The sequence below is a fragment of the Megascapheus bottae genome, chromosome 16 (assembly GCF_031878675.1).
Source record: "Megascapheus bottae isolate mThoBot1 chromosome 16, mThoBot2.hap1, whole genome shotgun sequence".
Classification (NCBI taxonomy): domain Eukaryota; kingdom Metazoa; phylum Chordata; class Mammalia; order Rodentia; family Geomyidae; genus Megascapheus; species Megascapheus bottae.
The window spans coordinates 22,182,367-22,199,522 of record NC_143524.1 but is presented as its reverse complement, the minus strand read 5'-3'; the positions used below and the strand labels follow the sequence as shown (position 1 = coordinate 22,199,522).

Sequence of the window (17,156 nt, the reverse complement as noted above, 5' to 3'; positions counted from 1 at the left end):
TTACATATATTCCTTTAAAGCCTGGCTTTGACTACTGTAATCAGAACTCCTGCAGTCCAGTCTCCAACCAACTGGTTCTCAAGAGCTACTACAGCCTAAGTTGTAGGGTGCTGTTAACTACTCCCTTGGCTCTGTTAACTATTCCTTTTTTTTTTCAGCTAAGCACAAGCCCTCCAGGGATCCTACAAAGCCTTCTAACACTCTCAGCTCTCTTAGTTTTTATTATAGGCTACAGTACACTGCTCACCTCCTTTCTTGGTTTTTCCAATAATACTCCTACCAAATGGTTATAAACAACAATTTTTTTGTCTCTTATAGCTCTTTTAGACAGAAGTCCAAAAAAGTTTCATGGAGCTAAATTCAACTTTTAGCAGGATGGGTTCTTTCAAGAAGCTCCAAAAGAAAATCTGTCACTTGCCTCTTCCTGTTTCTAACTGCTGCTGCCATTCTTTGGCTTCTGGCCACATCACTGTAATCTCTGTTTCCCATGTCATATTCCCTTCTCGTCTATAATCTAATCTTCCTCTGTCTCTCTTTTATGACGACAATGGAATTAAATTTGGGGATAACCAGGATCAGTTCCCTATCTTCAGATCTTTAAAGTTTCTTTTGTCATATAAAGGAACACTCACAGATTCTAAGGTGTAAGTCAGGCACATCTTAGTGGTGAGGGGTTGGTACACATACACACTTTGATCTGTTACAAAGCTGAATCCATGATTTTACTATTATTTCCTTCTTGGTAATATGTTTCTGTTTTGAACAAACTTTGCACAAGCTTGTCTGTCCTTCCACCCCAAATGCTGACTACCACTGACCTTTTTCTGTTTCCAGATTTTCCCCTGTTCTAGGTCATATAACTGAAATGATGTATAGTCATATAGTGGAAAGTATCTTTAGAATTGGCTTTTTAAAACTTAGTAATATACATTTGATATTCTTCCATATCTTTCCATAGCTTAACCACTTATTGTCTTCAGGACAAAATAATAGTCTATTGTCTATGTATTTATTAGCCTACTTCAGGACATCTTGGTTACTTCCTAGTTTGGGCAATTGTAAATAAAGCTTCTGTAAATCACCTTGAGCAGGTTTTCATGTCATTTTCAGTTCATTTACACAGATTCTAAGGGGTATGGATACTAAATCATATGGAAAAAATACTTAGTTTTTGGTTTTTGTTTTTTTTGCCAGTCCTGGCCTTGAACTCAGGGCCTGAGCATTGTCCTTGGATTTTCTTAAGCTTCAGCACCACTTCTGGCTTTTTTTTTCTACATATGTGGTACAGAGGAATCGAACCTGGGTCTTCATGAATGCTAGGCAAGCACTCTACCACTAGGCCAAACTTCCCACCCACTTAGTTTTGTAAGAAACCAAGTCTTTCAAAGTAACTGTGCCATTTTGGAGTCCCACCAGAAATAAATGGGAATTCCCAAAGCTCAGCAACCTCACCAGCATTCACTATTGTAATGTTACTCATCTGGGTAATTGATAGATACATAGAGCTATCACCTCACTTTATTGTTTTAATTTGCATTTTCTGAATAATATATGATGTGGAGCATCATACACTTATTTGCCATATGTATATCTCATCTAATGATGTGTCTAATACCATTTTGATAGGTTTTGGGTTTTTTTTTACTTTTTCTCCTACTATTGAGTTTCAAGATGAATATGTTAGGTGTTGTAAGTGAAAATGAAATTCTTATCATTGCGAATTATATGCAGAAATATATAGAAATAAATACATGGTGTTTGGAATTTCCTTCAAAGGAATCTGAGCCAGAGTGAAGGTCAATAGATGAAACAACATTGATCTTAAATGAACAGCTGTTGAAACTGGACCTGAATGCATGAGAGTTTACCATATTGTTTTCTTCACTTTGATACCCATTTAAATTTTTCATATTTGTCCTTTGTTTTTGAGGTTAAATATTGCTTTGGATCTGGGCTTAAATTTAACACCAAAGCCTGGTGCTACTGCCTCATGCCTCAGGAGACTGAAATGGGTCAAAGCCAGCCCCAAGCTGAAAAGTCCCCATGACATTCTTATCTCCAATTAACCACCTGAAAACCAGAAGTGGGGCTGAGGCTTAAAGAGCACAAGTCCCACGACACTATCCCTCTCACCATCCCCCTCTCTCCTCTCTCCCCGCTCCCTCTCCCCTTCTCTCTCTCTCTCTCTGTCTCTCTCTGTCTCTGTCTGTCTCTCTCTTTCTCTCTCTCTCTACACACACACACACACACACACACACACACACACACACACACATACACACACACACACATTCCTCTTTTGCATGTCAGTGTTCCCTCTGGTTGTCAATAGCCATTATCTGAAGCACAGTGCAGCATGACTGCAAACAGTATGGTCTATTCCCAGGAGAGATGAGACTCTATGCTGGACTCTATGGGCTGGAGTCCTGACTATATACCAATATACTCTGGAGATACTTTGTATATAAGTTCTAGTGTACCTTCCTCATCTCTAACCACCTTATAAGGTTGTTAGGCTTATATGAGTCAATATCTTTAGAGATCTTGAAAAATAACCTGAAATGAAAGGACCAATGGGGTGTTTGCAATCCTGATATTTTTGTGAGAATCCACAAATCTACTCTACTCATTGTTCATGATTCTTTTTTCTTTTCTTTTCTTTTCTTTTTTTTGTTGGTCATGGAGTTTGAACTCTGGGCCTGGTTGCTGTCCCTGAGCTCTTCAGCTCAAGACCACTGCCCTACTCCTTGAACCACAGTGCCACTTTCTGTTTTCTGGCCATTAATTGGGGATAAAAGTCTCATAGACTTCATGCCCAGGCTGGCTCTGAACTGTGATCCTCAGATCTCAGCCTCCTGAGTAGCTAGGATTACAGGTGTGAGCCACCACACCCCGCTTGTGCATGACTCATGACTGCTTCCTACTATAGCATAGAACTTATTCAAGCTGCTCACCTTGCTTCCTCTAATTCTCCAAGCCCACCCAATAAGAGACTACAGTTTCTACACACAACTGTGCCGGACTGCCCCTTTCCAAAGAGTCACCTCTCTGCCTCTCTGCTCATACCTCAGCCTGCTCTAGTGTTTGAGGAATCTGCCCTGACTCTCATCACTGATGTGCACAGCCTATCCTCAGTCCCCACTCCCAGCAAGACAGGCCAAAATCTCTCCCTTGGTTCCAGTAAGTAAAAAGCTCTGTTTCAGTAATAATTTCTTCATGAACATTCCCTGCTCCCTGTAAGGCACTTTTCCCTGTTAGGCAAAGCAATTTAGCATAATTTAGTATCCCAAGCTGCTTTATGTCAAAGCATGACTTCCTTTTACCTTTGAATAATTCAAAAGGTTCATTATGGTATTTTTCTTACAAAGTAATAAACAGTCTTCACTTAAAGAATTCCCCAGCCACATCTTGACTGACAATAACTCCACTTATTCCCTTTGGTTTTAAATTATTTTGAGTTCCTGGTACATATACACAGACAAATCCCATGAGCAAATCCAAGAAGGCTTCCAGGTAACACTTAAGCCTTAACCTACCATCACGTCACATTCTTCTTGCCAAATGTGTGTCAGGATAAGGAGGAGAAAGGGACTGTGGTGAAATATGGCACACCCAAGGAATGAGTAGCTCTGGGTGAAGGACTTTTTTTTTTTGCCAGTCCTGGGCTTGGGCTCAGGGCCTGAGCACTGTCCTTGGGTTTTCTCAACGCTAGAGCTCTACCACTTGAGCCACAGCACCACTTCTGGCTTTTTTCTATGTATGTGGAACAAGGAACCGAACCTGGGTCTTTGTGCATGCTAGGCAAGCACTCTACCACTAGGCCAAACTCCCAGCCCTTGGTGAAGGACTTTTGGTGATTGTTTTCTCCTTTATTTTATACTGCTCAACTTGCCACAATGAATATGTTCATTTAGTATAAGAGTAAAAAAATGACATCAAAACTTCTCATTGCCCTCACCTTCTTTCCTTCAATCCCCTATTCACACCTAACAGTGCTCCCCTTGCTTTGTCCATCTAGCCCTAATAAGTGACTTTTAGGCTTGTCTATAATGAATCCTACACCATCTCCAATTATATTTCCCCCTGCATACTTTCATTCAATCCAAAAATTCTATGGGAAGTGACTGTTTTTCCTGGTTCTGAGATCTTTAAGAGAAATACCCCACAGTGGCTAAAAATGATTCCCAAAGTAGATCCTAGGGCCAGCTACATGCAAAGGTTTCAATACTTGTCTCTCCTTCCTAAGAACTGCCATTACAATTCACAGGAGTCGTGCAGTTACTAACAGCAATGTTTTACAGATAAGGTTACCCAAGACATAGGGCTAGAGGTACCCAGGACCTGAGTCAGGATGTGGGGCTGCTGAATGTTAAAGTCACACTCTTTCTATTACACCGTGCCCTTGGCAAAGAACATTAGTCAGATTTATATTCGCCAGGAGCTATACACTCAGTCACATTAGTCACAATTAAAACATCCTTTCTAACAAGATCACTATTATCACAGTCCTTGCCTGTGGCCTATAATTTAGCATATTTTATATTATATTGGATTTTTGCTGGTTCTTCTAAATCCTTAATGAAATAATACCCATTAGTTATGTATATACTAAGAACTTACAGATGACGAACTTCATTTTATTTAACTGCTGCTTTATCAAAAATTGATTTAAAGTGTATATAATTCCTATATAAAAGCCTGGAATGAAAGGATAATTTTCCAGATGTGGACAATAATTAATTAATTTTTTTCTGGGAATCATGGGGCTTGAACTCGGCCTGGGCATTGTCCCTGAGCTCTTCAGCTCAAGGCTACCACCCAACCCCTGGGCCTGGGTGTTGTCCTTGAGCCATAGCCCCACTTCCCCTTTTTTAGAGGTTAATTGGAGATAAGAATCTCAGGTCCTTTTGTGCCTGGGCTAGCTTTGAACCTTGATCCTCAGCTCTCAGCCTCCTGAGTAGCTAGGATTACAGGCATGAGCCACTGCAACCAGCTTAATTAAATGTTTTTAAAGGATAAACTAATATGTATCTTTGGGGGGGGGTTGTTGTTGTTTTTGGTTCGGTTTTTTTTTTTTTTTGGTTGTGGTACTTGAATTCTGGGCCTGGGCATTGTCACTGAACTCTTCAGCTCAAGGCTACACCCTACCCCTTGAGCCACAGCGCCACTTCCAGTTTTCTGGTGGTTAATTGGAGAAAAGAGTCTCACGGACTTTAGTGCCCGGGCTGGCTTTGAACTGCAATCCTCAGATCTCAGCCTCCTGAGTAGCTAGGACTACAAGCATGAGTCCCCATGCGCAGCTGCTAATATGTATCTTATTAAGCTATTAAGTTATTTGTTGTATCCACTATCAATATTTTCCAAACACTGATGGTTCTGCCACTTTTACAAATACATATGTGCTGTCATCTAATCTACAAAGAAAAGTACAAATGATAACACAATTTAAAGCATAATATGTACATGGAACTACTTGGGAGAGCAAGAGAAAAAGACTTTTAAAATTTTAAACTAATGAATTATTCTTTTAGTGACAGTCCTAGAGCTTAAACTCAAGGCCTGGGCACAGTCCTTGAACTTTTGTGCTCAGGACTAGTGCTCTAATACTTGAGCCATAGCTGTACTTTCAGATTTTTAGTGTTTACTTGAAAATAAGTCTTATTGATTTTCTTGCTCAGTCTGGCTTTGAATTTTGTTCCTCAGATCTCAGACCCCTGAGTAGCCAGGACTACAAGTTATAAGCCACCAGCCCCCAACTAGAAAGACATTTTTTTAAGGAATGAGAAACCAAACCAAGAAATCTAAGAAAATAACTCAAATTTATGTTCAGGAGAAGCCTAAGGAAATCATTTGATTTGTTTAAGGATGGATTTCTACCCAACAAATTCTTAAGACAGAAAGGCAGTTGGTAGATTGAATCAAGATATTTACTTCATGTATACCAAGAAACTCATGATTTTTATATACCAAATTATCATCATTTACTTATAAACTATTGCCTTTGCAATGATATTATAACTAACTGTAAAATGAAACCTACCAGGTGGAATGTTTTATTATCTCTTCTTCCCATTCTGTTTCTTTGGAGAGATGGACAAAACAGGTATTTTTAGCAAGCCACTTCTTCATTAAAACAAAATATACAACTTTTTTTTTCATCTAAGGAGTCTCAACTCCTCCTATCTCCACCCTCTCCAGCATTTTTTCTTTGGACTAGATTCTAGTTCCATGTATGTGTGTTTTTACTGAATGTGTACTTGTTTTTATTTCATTATTTTTCTCTGGTTAGACTATAAGGTCTCCCACAGTTGGTTTTCTGTCTTTTCCATAAAAACAGTATCTTCTTAGGTCTTGTACAGTGGAGTGCCAAACCAGACATTCAATAAATTAAAGCTTTATTGGGTTTTGTTCTTCTGGGGAAACAGAATTGGGGTTGTTCCCGTGCTTCTCGCCTCATTTTCTTGGACTTCTCCAAAACCACATTCCTATACACAGCACAGCTGAAATAACAATGCCAGCCTGCTTTTTTTTATAGCACCATACACTTTTCAAAGTGTTTTCATATCTCTTATCTCATGTCTTCTTCACCAAAATCCTATGTGGTAAGTAGAGCAGATATGGTTCATCTTATTTGATATATGGTAAAACAGAGGAAGAGAGAGGTTAAGTGACTTGCCCAGTCTCTCACCACTCCACTACATCTGCCAGAATTATCTGCCTCAAAATAAACATAAACATGTCATTCCCCTGCATAAAATCATCAACGGGACTCTGGCTGTCTTCAGGGTAAAGTGCAAACTCCTTAGGAGGGCATGTGTGTCCCTTCACATCCTGCCCCCTGCTCCTGGGCAGCTTCATCTTCTACCACTTCAGCCAGCATGCCATACTCCCCCAGCCAGTCTCAGCCCCCAGCGTCATCTCCTGCCTCAGCCACAGGACTTTCCCGGCCTGGACAGTCATTTCAGCTTAAACTTCTCCCCTGCCACCCTCTAACCTGAGATTTTCTGATTCAGTCTCCTGTGAGTCAATCAAATGAAACCCCTTCTACCCCTCCCCTTTGCTCTACCATCTCCCACCTTCTTTATCTGCTGGGTAAGTAAGTCAGCCACTTATGTATTCATTTATTTAAAGACAGGGTCTTGCCATGTAGCCCAAGTGAATCTGAAACACAGGATCTGTTTGTCTCAGCCTCTTGAATGCTGAGATGACACTCATGTGTCACCATGCCTGGTAAGTTAGTCAGTTCTTAGCAACCACCAATCTTTATATTGGTGCTGCCCACAACCCTAGTCTGATTTTCTTTTCCCTTTTTCTCTTTATGTCTAACATACGATGTGAATGACTGATACTTTAAGTCTTCAAGTTCCAGCTGCTAGAACGGAAGCCCCACAAAGGCAGGGAGTTTAGAGGGGTTTTCTCACCTGTCTATCCCATGGACCTAGAATACAGTAATGGTCAGAATATAAGTGCATGGTGCCTTCCAAAAGCATTCACTAGGGCCTGGCAATGTAGCTGAGTGTTCTAGTGTATGCCTCACTGTGCATACGTAAAATGTCCTAGGTTTGATCTCCAGCATATCAATCTCTCACTCTCTACCTCCCCATCTCTGTCTCATTAAGCAACTGTTATTCTGACATAAAGACTAACAAGATAGGCAGATGCTGTAATCCATGACTCTTGCCTGTAATCCTAGCTACTCAGGATGTTGCGATCTAAGTAAGGATAGCAGTTCAAAACCAGCCCAGGCAGGAAAGTCCATGAGACTTCCATCTCCAATTAACCACCAGAAAACTGGAAGTGGAGCTATGTCTCAAAATAGTAGAGTGTTAGCCTTGAGCACAAAAGCTTAGGTACAACACCCAGGCCCTGAGTTCAAACCCCAGGACTGGAAAAAGGAAAGAAAAAAAAAGACTACCAGATAAACTATACTTTCTTTGATCTATGAGAGAAATCAGAGAGAGAGAGGGGGGGGGGCAACTGAACTATACACAAAACTATGCACAGTCACTGTATGACCTAGGGACACAAATAAGGAGCACAAGGAGCCAGCGACTAGGTGTAGGGCATAGACTGAGTACAGACAGAAAAGTCTGAGGCTCTGTCCAGAGGGGTACATAGATACATAAAGAAAATGTGATATCCATATACAAGTCAATCAAGTTCACAAGGAGTATCTTTCTATTAGTCATTACCAGGACGTGTTCAGCGCTTGAGCAGGATGTGTGGAATGTAGGATATAAAACCAAAGCAGCAGCCAAGTACCAGTGGCTCACTCCTGTAATCCTAGCTACCCTAGAAGCTGAGATCTGAGGATTGCAGTTCAAAGCCAGCCAAGGCAGGAAAGCTCATGAGACTCTTATCTCCAATTAAGCACAGAAAAGCCAGAAGTGGTGCTATAGCTCAAGTGGTAGAGCACTAGCCTTGAGCAAAAGAAGCTCAAGGACAACCTCCAGGCCCAGAGTTCAAGCCCCATAATCCACAAAGGAAAAACAAACCCAAAAATAGAGCAGTAAAGACTGTATAGGAAAGGCAGATGAGCTCCTGAGCAGTAAGGAGCATATTTTCATTTTAGATGCACGTGTTCTTGGATTATGACACTCTTACTTATAATGAAAAACTGACAGAAATTAATAATTCCAACACTTCTAGTTTCAAGTACTCCTATTTAAAATATCAAACATGCTCATTCATAGAGCTTCTACATTAGCAGAAATCGGATACATTTTTCCCTCATGAAAGCCCTTTGTTTTGCCATTTTTAGTTTAACACAAATTTTCATTGCTAGTGAGTGATTGTGATATTTGGCTTAATTTCAACAGTAATGCTTTTATTTTTTCATTGCCTCCACTTCTTTTTCTTGTTTTAGGAGTAGGGGTGGTGCTGAGGATTGAACTCAGGGTTAGGTAAGCACTCTACCACTTGAGTCATCCCCAGTCCTTTTGCTTTTAGTTTGTTTTTCAGATGTCTCAGGCTTTTGATGGGGACAAACTCATGCTGAGATTACCCTGAGTCTTCCTCTTGGGTAGCTGGGATTACTGGCAAGGAACCACCACACCCAGTTCCTGCTCAACAATTCTAAACTATCTAATGTGCTACGTCTCTTGTGACAAAGACCAGTGACTCATGATCATGGCTGTTATACGTTTTGTAAACTGGGAGGGACGGGCAGATGTGTAAGTGTCATATAATGTTATAGAGATAAATTATGGAAGTATACACAAGAACCAGAGGGCAGAAAAGGAAGGAAGTGCTTCATTACTCTGCGAGTGAGGAGAAGAAGAAAGCAGAGATACAAGGCATCTCAGAAGAGAGGATACCTGATCTGAGGCTTGAAGTTCTGTGTATATTCAAGGTAAATGGTGAAGAATAGGAACAGGATGGAGATCTGAAAAAGATTGAGGTGTTCAGGGAAATACACACAGTTCAATATGGCTGGACCTGGTATGTCCGTGTGTGTGTGTGTGTGTGTGTGTGTGTGTGTGTGTGTAGCACTTACATGTGTTGCATGATATGATAAGGAGTTGAGATTTTACTCTGTAGGCCAGTGTGTTCTCAAATTGGGATTCAATTGTGGTCCTCATTAAATTGTAGATTCTAGGTTCTCAAGAGGAATGATGGGTGAGTTTGAATAGAATGAGCATCTTAAGGTTCTTTAGATGACTGCATTGTACAATGGAAATTTGGAGAAGGCTGTGACAGGTGATAGACAGCCATTCAAAGATTGTAGACAGTGAAGAAGATCCTAGACTCGGATGTTTGCAATAGCAAGCTATGTAATACATCTACATGCAAAGCAGGCTGTAGGCTGAAGGTGTGATAAAATAGGGAATGGTGGTGACTGACAATTGAGGAGCCTGACTTGGTTAAAGGAAGTAACCATTGTGCAGATTCAATTCCTGACTAGCATGAGTTTTAATCCAGTGCCATACAACTCTTTATTGTTTCCCCCCCCCCAAATAAACGAACTGTCTTCATTCATTTGAGGTTACTCTAACAGCACTGGAGACTGAAGATATCAAATTGCCCCACTGTATTACAGTGCAAAACCAGTATGCATTCCATAGAAACCACACTTGGAATTTTGAAGTTTTTGTAATTTTCCCCCACAGCTTGCAAGATTCAATGGTATCCTCTCACAATGCTGGGAGCTCAGCCAATTACAGCACACAGTCTGCCACATGAACATGAAAATGAACTGTGACACTATGGTTTGCTGTGCTGCTATGTTAGTACATCCTATGGCTTAGGTGTATTTACTACGTTTTCGATATAATGGTGTTTTCAAATTATAATGAGTTTATTGGAGACATTACTCCATGAGCATCATAGTCTTGGAATACATATTTCCATGAGTCTCTTGATTCTCTGTATATATCTTAGAAACAGAAGCACTGATACCCCTCATTCTGAGACTTCCAACTTCTTAGAATGAGCACACTGGATCTGTGGATTTCCAGCCTGCAGAAGGCCATGGTGGAACTACTTAGACTCTGATGGTGTAAGTCAATCTAATAAACCCTTCTTAAAATTATGTATATACATGTTTATATATGTATATATACACATGTCTCTCTGTATGCATGTCTATATGTATAGAGACAGAGAGAAAGAGAAAGAGATTTTAGAGGTTCTGTTTTGCTAGAGAACTCTGGACAATGCAACAAGGTTGTGGTTGCATGTGGAGTTCAAACTAATATTCTCCCCCAAATAAAAAAGTTATGAGCTCATAAAACTCCTCTTACATTTTGCATTGTTTGCAGTTGATAAGCCTTTTGACTACTATATTTCATTTTCTTCTGCTTCAAAGTCGTTGTTAAAAAAATAACCTGAGTGATGATTATGTCTTCCCTGGATTGAACAGATTTATGAATGTCTCAATAACTGACTATGTCATATGAAGTGAAGAGGTTAACCTTATGAACTTTCTCTTAACTATGAAGACTATTGGGAGGGTTAATGTTCTCTTGTGCCCAGTGTGTTTGAGATTTAAGGTACTGTGTTGTACTGATGGACTATAGCTTCAATGTAATACATTTCAATAAGGTTCCAATCAGCTGGGTTAATCATCATTTTTTCACCTATAAAGTCAACTGTAATCATATGTTATATCACTAATATAAAATTTAATTATTAGCTATAAATCCTTGAGATCCTAAAGTGATAGTAGCTTTGTAAATTCAATGATACACTGTAACAATCATGAGTCCAAGATTCCCACCATAAATAGACAATAAAATTTTGTTAACATGCACTTACATAAACCTATTTACAAAATTATGACTACAGACTTAAAATGTTCCTCTCTGCATCAGTCAAGATTAGGTTTATCTAGCTAAGGGACTACCAATGTAATAACACATAAAGCAAGATAGATGTTTACTTTCTATATTAATTCAAGCTTAGAGGTTGGCATTCGTGGGCTGGCACCACCCCCTCCTGATATCACCAGCAATATGGGCTCCTTCAATCTTCCCTCTCTGGCACTGTGGTATCCACAGTCATGGTCATGGTTCATGCTATTTCATTTTTCAAGCAAAGAAAGGGAAAGATCAAAGCTAGTTTCTAGGCTCCTTTTAAAGAACCCAGGATAGCCTCTTAAAATGTATTTCTTATATTTCATTGGCAATGCCTAGTTATAATAAAGCTGATCAATTTTGTTTCATAGCTACTACACCTACAATGACACACTAATTTACTACTAAAGTGGAGATCAGGTTGACAAGACTTTGCCACATATCTACATGTCTTTATAATATGTTACTCTCACTCATTTTCATGCAAAGATTTCATTCACTACTAAATTTTAAAGCAATTATTAGAGGTTTATTACAAAGTTATTTAGTGAATCAATTATTTGGGTACTATTCATGAGTTAATAAATATGTATTGTACCTTTTTTGTATCAGACATTCAGGTAAAAATATGGTATGTAATAAGGGCATATCCCCTTTTAAAGCTCAAAGTTGATTCATTAAAACTATGAGGTACTAATTCTATAATCCCATTAGGATTAGGACTCTCCAACATGGCATTAGTGTTCTAGTACAACTATACGTAGTATTTTAACATAAACACAGATATTGATTGATTAGATGAATAGTTACACTGCTCTGAAATGTCTATTAGACAGGAAGAACAGTTTTATATCTACATATCATGTAAAGTGTTCTCTTTGTGGAAATGAATAAATAAATGAAGTTTTGGTTACCATTGTAAAATTTCAAGTATATATCTCAATATGGCCATGCAGAAATAATTTGATGTAAATCTAAATTCAGTTTTTCCAAAATTTTGCATCAGGGAAAAAAAACAAGGAAATAACAACAGAGGGAAAGCAAATTAAATAACTGAAAGTATGAACATTTAGTTCCTTTTTCAGGCAGCTAAAGGAATTTAACTGATTTTTGTTCTGAAGAGTATTTGAGGCTTGTTTAATTTACTGATTACTCTTTTCTAGATAGTTCCTAGGAACGTCTTTAAGAAGCTCTAAAGAAGAATATGATACAATAATAGCAGGTTACTATCATGGTGGTGGAAATGACAGCTCTTCTTTTTATTAGCTGTAACACACCAGTAACCTATATTTTATTTCATGCATATGATCAAGTTGAAGTTGGCCAGCTCCAATTTCAACTGGCTTCAAACTTCTTAATCTAAAACATTTAGAACATTTCATACCATATGCAGTAAAATACATAGTATTTCTTGTGGTGTTTGTCTGAGTTAAATGAGATTTAAGACCAGAAAAAAGTGACTAGAATACATTGATTTAATAAAAATACAACTTAAAATCTTCTGATTCATTTAAAAATGAATTTAATCTCAGCTATCATTAAAAGGGAACACAGGGAGCCAGGCTCGGTGATTCATGCCTATAATCCTAGCTACTCAGGAGGCTGAGATCTGAGGATCACTGTTCAAAGCCAGCCCAGGAACTAAAGACCAGGAGACTCTTATCTCCAACTAACCACCAGAAATGGGGCTGTGGCTCAATGGGTAGGGCAGTAGCCTTGAGCTGAAGAGCTCAGGGACAGCACCCAGGTCCAGAGTTCAAGTCCCATGACCCACAAAAAACAAACAGGAACACGGGACTTATTCTATAGCTTAAAGATAAAGTGCTTGCTTAGCATATACCAAGCCCTGAGTTTGAGCCCTGCACAGCTAAATAAATATGATAAACATAAATCATCAGCATATAAAATTCACACCATGCCCCATGAGGCTGGCACTTTCATCACTAGGGAGTGGCTTCTCTCACTAAAGCTATAAAAAACGGAGCACAGATTTCCAAGTTCTGAGAATTAGACAAAAGCTTAGAAAAAAAGATTTTATCTGGGACACAGAAGCCATTCCTATCTCCAGTCAAGATGCAGCACTTCATTCTCCAACAGTGTCTGGCACATACTAGAGACAAATATTAGTTAATAAATAAATAATAAATAAATAAATAAATAAAGTTTGGCAAAAAATAAAATAAAGCTTACTCTTTTGCCCTTAATCTTTCACATCACAATGTTCTTTTACTTCATAGAATGAAAAAGAAAATATTAAAATGAGCAGGACTTTTAAATAGTGAAATATATCTACGTTTTGGTTTGTATTCTTAGAATTTGGCAGTGAGATGTTCAGAGATTATTCCTTCAGTATCAACAGACACGTGTTGACTGTCAGGGGCTATGCACTGAGGTAGGAACAGGAAATATAGAGCGTCATACACAAGTTCTCTGCCTTCAAGTTCAAGGGTTTTTTTTTCTTTTGTTTTTCCTCCCTTCCTTCTTTCCCATTTTTTCTCTCTCTTCCCTCTCTCCTCTCTCCTCTCTCTCTATTTCCCCAACCCCACTTCTTTCTGTACTGAAGTTTGAAGTTGGGCCTCACACTTGTTAGACAAGTACTCTATTACATGAGTCACGATTTACTTATTTTTTTAGATAGGGCCTAAAATTTTTGTCCAGGACAGCCTCTGAGTGCAGTCCTCCTACGTAGAGCCTCATATCCCGGGGAAGAACCACTACTTGTACACTATTGATTAAGATGTGATTTTCCCTAATGTTTTGCTCCAGCTGTCATGAAACCAAGGTCTTGCCAGTCTCTGCCTCTGGAGGTGGTGGGAGCCCAGGTATGGACACTGTGATATATTTTTTAAATTAACTTAATTGCAGTACTGGGAATTGACCACTTGACTCTCCCTCCCAGCCCTTGTTTACTTTGTTTTTTAGATAGGACCTTACTTTCTTGGCCTGAACCTTGATTCTGTGATACTCACCTGTGCCACCATGAAGTTTGCCTTCTATAGCATTTATGTTATTTCCCAAGAGAATGTTTTTGTTTTTGTTTTTTCAATTCTGAAATCGAACCTGGGGTCTGTACATGCCAAGGCCTAGTGTTCTAGCACTTGTCCTACAATCCCAATCCTTTTTTGGTTTATTCTTTTTGACTAGTTTTTTGTTTGTGTTTCAGTTGTTGTTTGAGATGGAGTCCTTTTTATACAGCCCAGGCTGATCTCAAACTCAATGTCTTACTGCCTCCACCTCCAGAGTGTTGAGATTACTGGCATGTGCCACCACATCCAGCCAAGAATGGGGTGTGTGTGTGTGTGTGTGTGTGTGTGTGTGTGTGTGTGTTTGAATTCAGGGCATGGGCACTGTCCCTGAGCTTTTGTGCACACAGCTAGTACTCTACCACTTGAGTCACAGTTTCATTTCTGGCTTTTTGGTAGTTTGCTAGCTTTGAACTGCGATCTTCAAATCTCAGTCTCCTGAGCAGCTAAGATTTCAGGCCTTAGCCATTGGCACCCAGGAAACACTTTTTAGTTTAGTCTAGCCAGATATTTTGAGTCCTTTCTCTTCCATACTTTTCTTTTGCATTCTAGTATCAGTAAACCATATACTATAGAAGTATACAACTTGATATGGATGTACATATATGCACACACATATACAACTATTAACACAGCCAGCACAATCAAGCTTTGTAATCTATTTTCCCTCTTTCTTGCCTGTGCGCGCTCTCTCTCTCTCTCTCTCTCTCTCTCTCTCTCTCTCTCTCTCTCTCTCTCTCTCTCGCTCTCTCGCTCTCTCGCTCTCTCTCTCGCTCTCGCTCTCTCGCTCTCGCTCTCTCGCTCTCTCTCTCTCGCTCTCTCTCGCTCTCTCTCACTCTCACTTTCTCTAGGCAATCACAGCAATGTACAGTGCTTCCAATGAAGATAAGTTTGACTCTTCCTGAATTCCCTATGAATGGGATCATAGAAAGTGTCTGGCTTCTTTTTGTTCGGGGGGGGGGGGGAATATTTTATTAACACTGATTTTACAACACATTTCAAATGTCATGTTTAACAAACAAGTATTCAAGAAGGGAATCTCTAGCTGCAATCACCGGCACATAGATTTTTAGAACATAATTAAGCTGAGAGTTTGCATGCCATAGATATCTATCAATCTATATAATACAACATTAGTTGTATTATATAAACATTAATGTTTATGTAGTTATGTTTATATCTCCAAGACCATGGCAATAATCTTGGGTACCTGAATAGCTCTTGTACTGTTTGGAACTCATACCCATATATCAAGGAGAATATGTGCCTTTTGTTCCTTTGGTCTTGACTTATCTCACTCAACATGATTTGCTCTAGTTTCATCCACCTTTACTTATCCTCCCAAAGACAGATAAACTAACAAGCAAAACAAAAGGAAAAAACAACAAAAATAGCAACAATAATAACAAAAATCTCTTATTTCCTTTTCCTGGAATTTATCTGTAAGATTTTTGAGGGGGGATGGGGAGGGAGATGGTTCTGGGCCAAACAGAGGTCATCAGATCTCAACCTCCTGAGTAGGTAGGATTATAGACTTGAGCGACTGGTCCCAGCTAATACCTCACCATTTTATAGAAGTTAATTGGGCATCCATGGCATTGAGAGAACCTGGAAAAACCTGTAAAAATATATACTGAAAGACAACTGTACATTCTTTGTCCTTTTTTTGTTTTTGTTTTTGCCAGTTCTGGGCATTAAGCTCAGGGCCCCGGCACTGTCCTTGAACTTTCTCAAGGTTACTGCTCGATCACTTGAGCCACAGAACCATTTCCAGCTTTTTCTGGGCATGTAGTACCAAGGAATCGAACCCAGGGCTTCATAAATGCTAGGCAAGCACTTTACCACTAGGCCACACTCCTGGCCCAACAACTGTACATTCTTGATAAAAGTCCTTATCAGTTTATGGTTTGCCAGTATCTTCTCCCAGCTGGTGTCTTGTCTTTTAGTTATCTTAGCCGTGTTTTTCAAGTACCAGAAGTAACTTTGATGATGTCCAACTAGCCAATTTTTAAATTTATAGGCCATGCTTTCAGAAGTATATTTTAAAAAAACCTTTACCTAGATTAAGGTCACAAAATTTTCTGTTTTCTCCTAGAAGTTTAACAGTTTTAGCTTTTACAATTAGCTCTATGATCAATTAAGTTAACTTTTCCATTTAAGACAAACATGGATTCAGTTTCATTTTTTCATATGTGGTTATCCAATTGTCCAAGACCATTTCTTGAAAAGATTAAATGGCCTTTGTGTCTTGGATAAAGCTCAATGGACTATGTATGTATGAGTCTATCTCTACTTTTTTAATTCTGTTTCTTTGACCTATTTGTTTACGTTGATGATAGTCCAAGGGTTTGAACTCAGTGCCTTGAACTTACTCTGTTGACACTCTGCCATTTGAACCATGCCTGAAATCTGGCTTGTTGTTGGATCTTTCAAAGATGGAGTCTAGCTGCTCAGGCACACCTCAAATCTCCATCCTCTAGATCTTAGCCTCCTGAGTCTAATCATTAACCAGGATTATAGATGTAAGCCATTGGCATCCAGAAATACCACACTATTTTGATTACTTTGAACAGGTTTGCATACCTACCAGCAATTAGTAAAACTTCTGATCCTCCCTGTCTTTGTTAAGACTTATATCTCCCATTTAAAAGATATTACTTTTTATCTATTGTAATAAACATGTAGTAGTATCTCATCTCAATTTAAGTTTTGTTGCCAAATTTCCCATCTTCTTTATTTAAATATTCCTAGTTCCCTAAACAAAAATTATAACCATTCCAGTGTGTCTCAAGACCTCTTCATTGTGTTTCCTTGCACTTTCAAATTAGAAAACATGCAG

The 17,156-nt window shown here is 39.0% G+C and overlaps 1 protein-coding gene across 1 annotated transcript in view; it reads right to left on the bottom strand.

Moving 5' to 3' along the window:
* Positions 1–17,156, bottom strand: part of Wt1 (WT1 transcription factor) — a 148,013-nt gene that overhangs the window by 130,293 nt on the left and 564 nt on the right. The gene's annotated exons all lie outside the window — the stretch shown is intronic.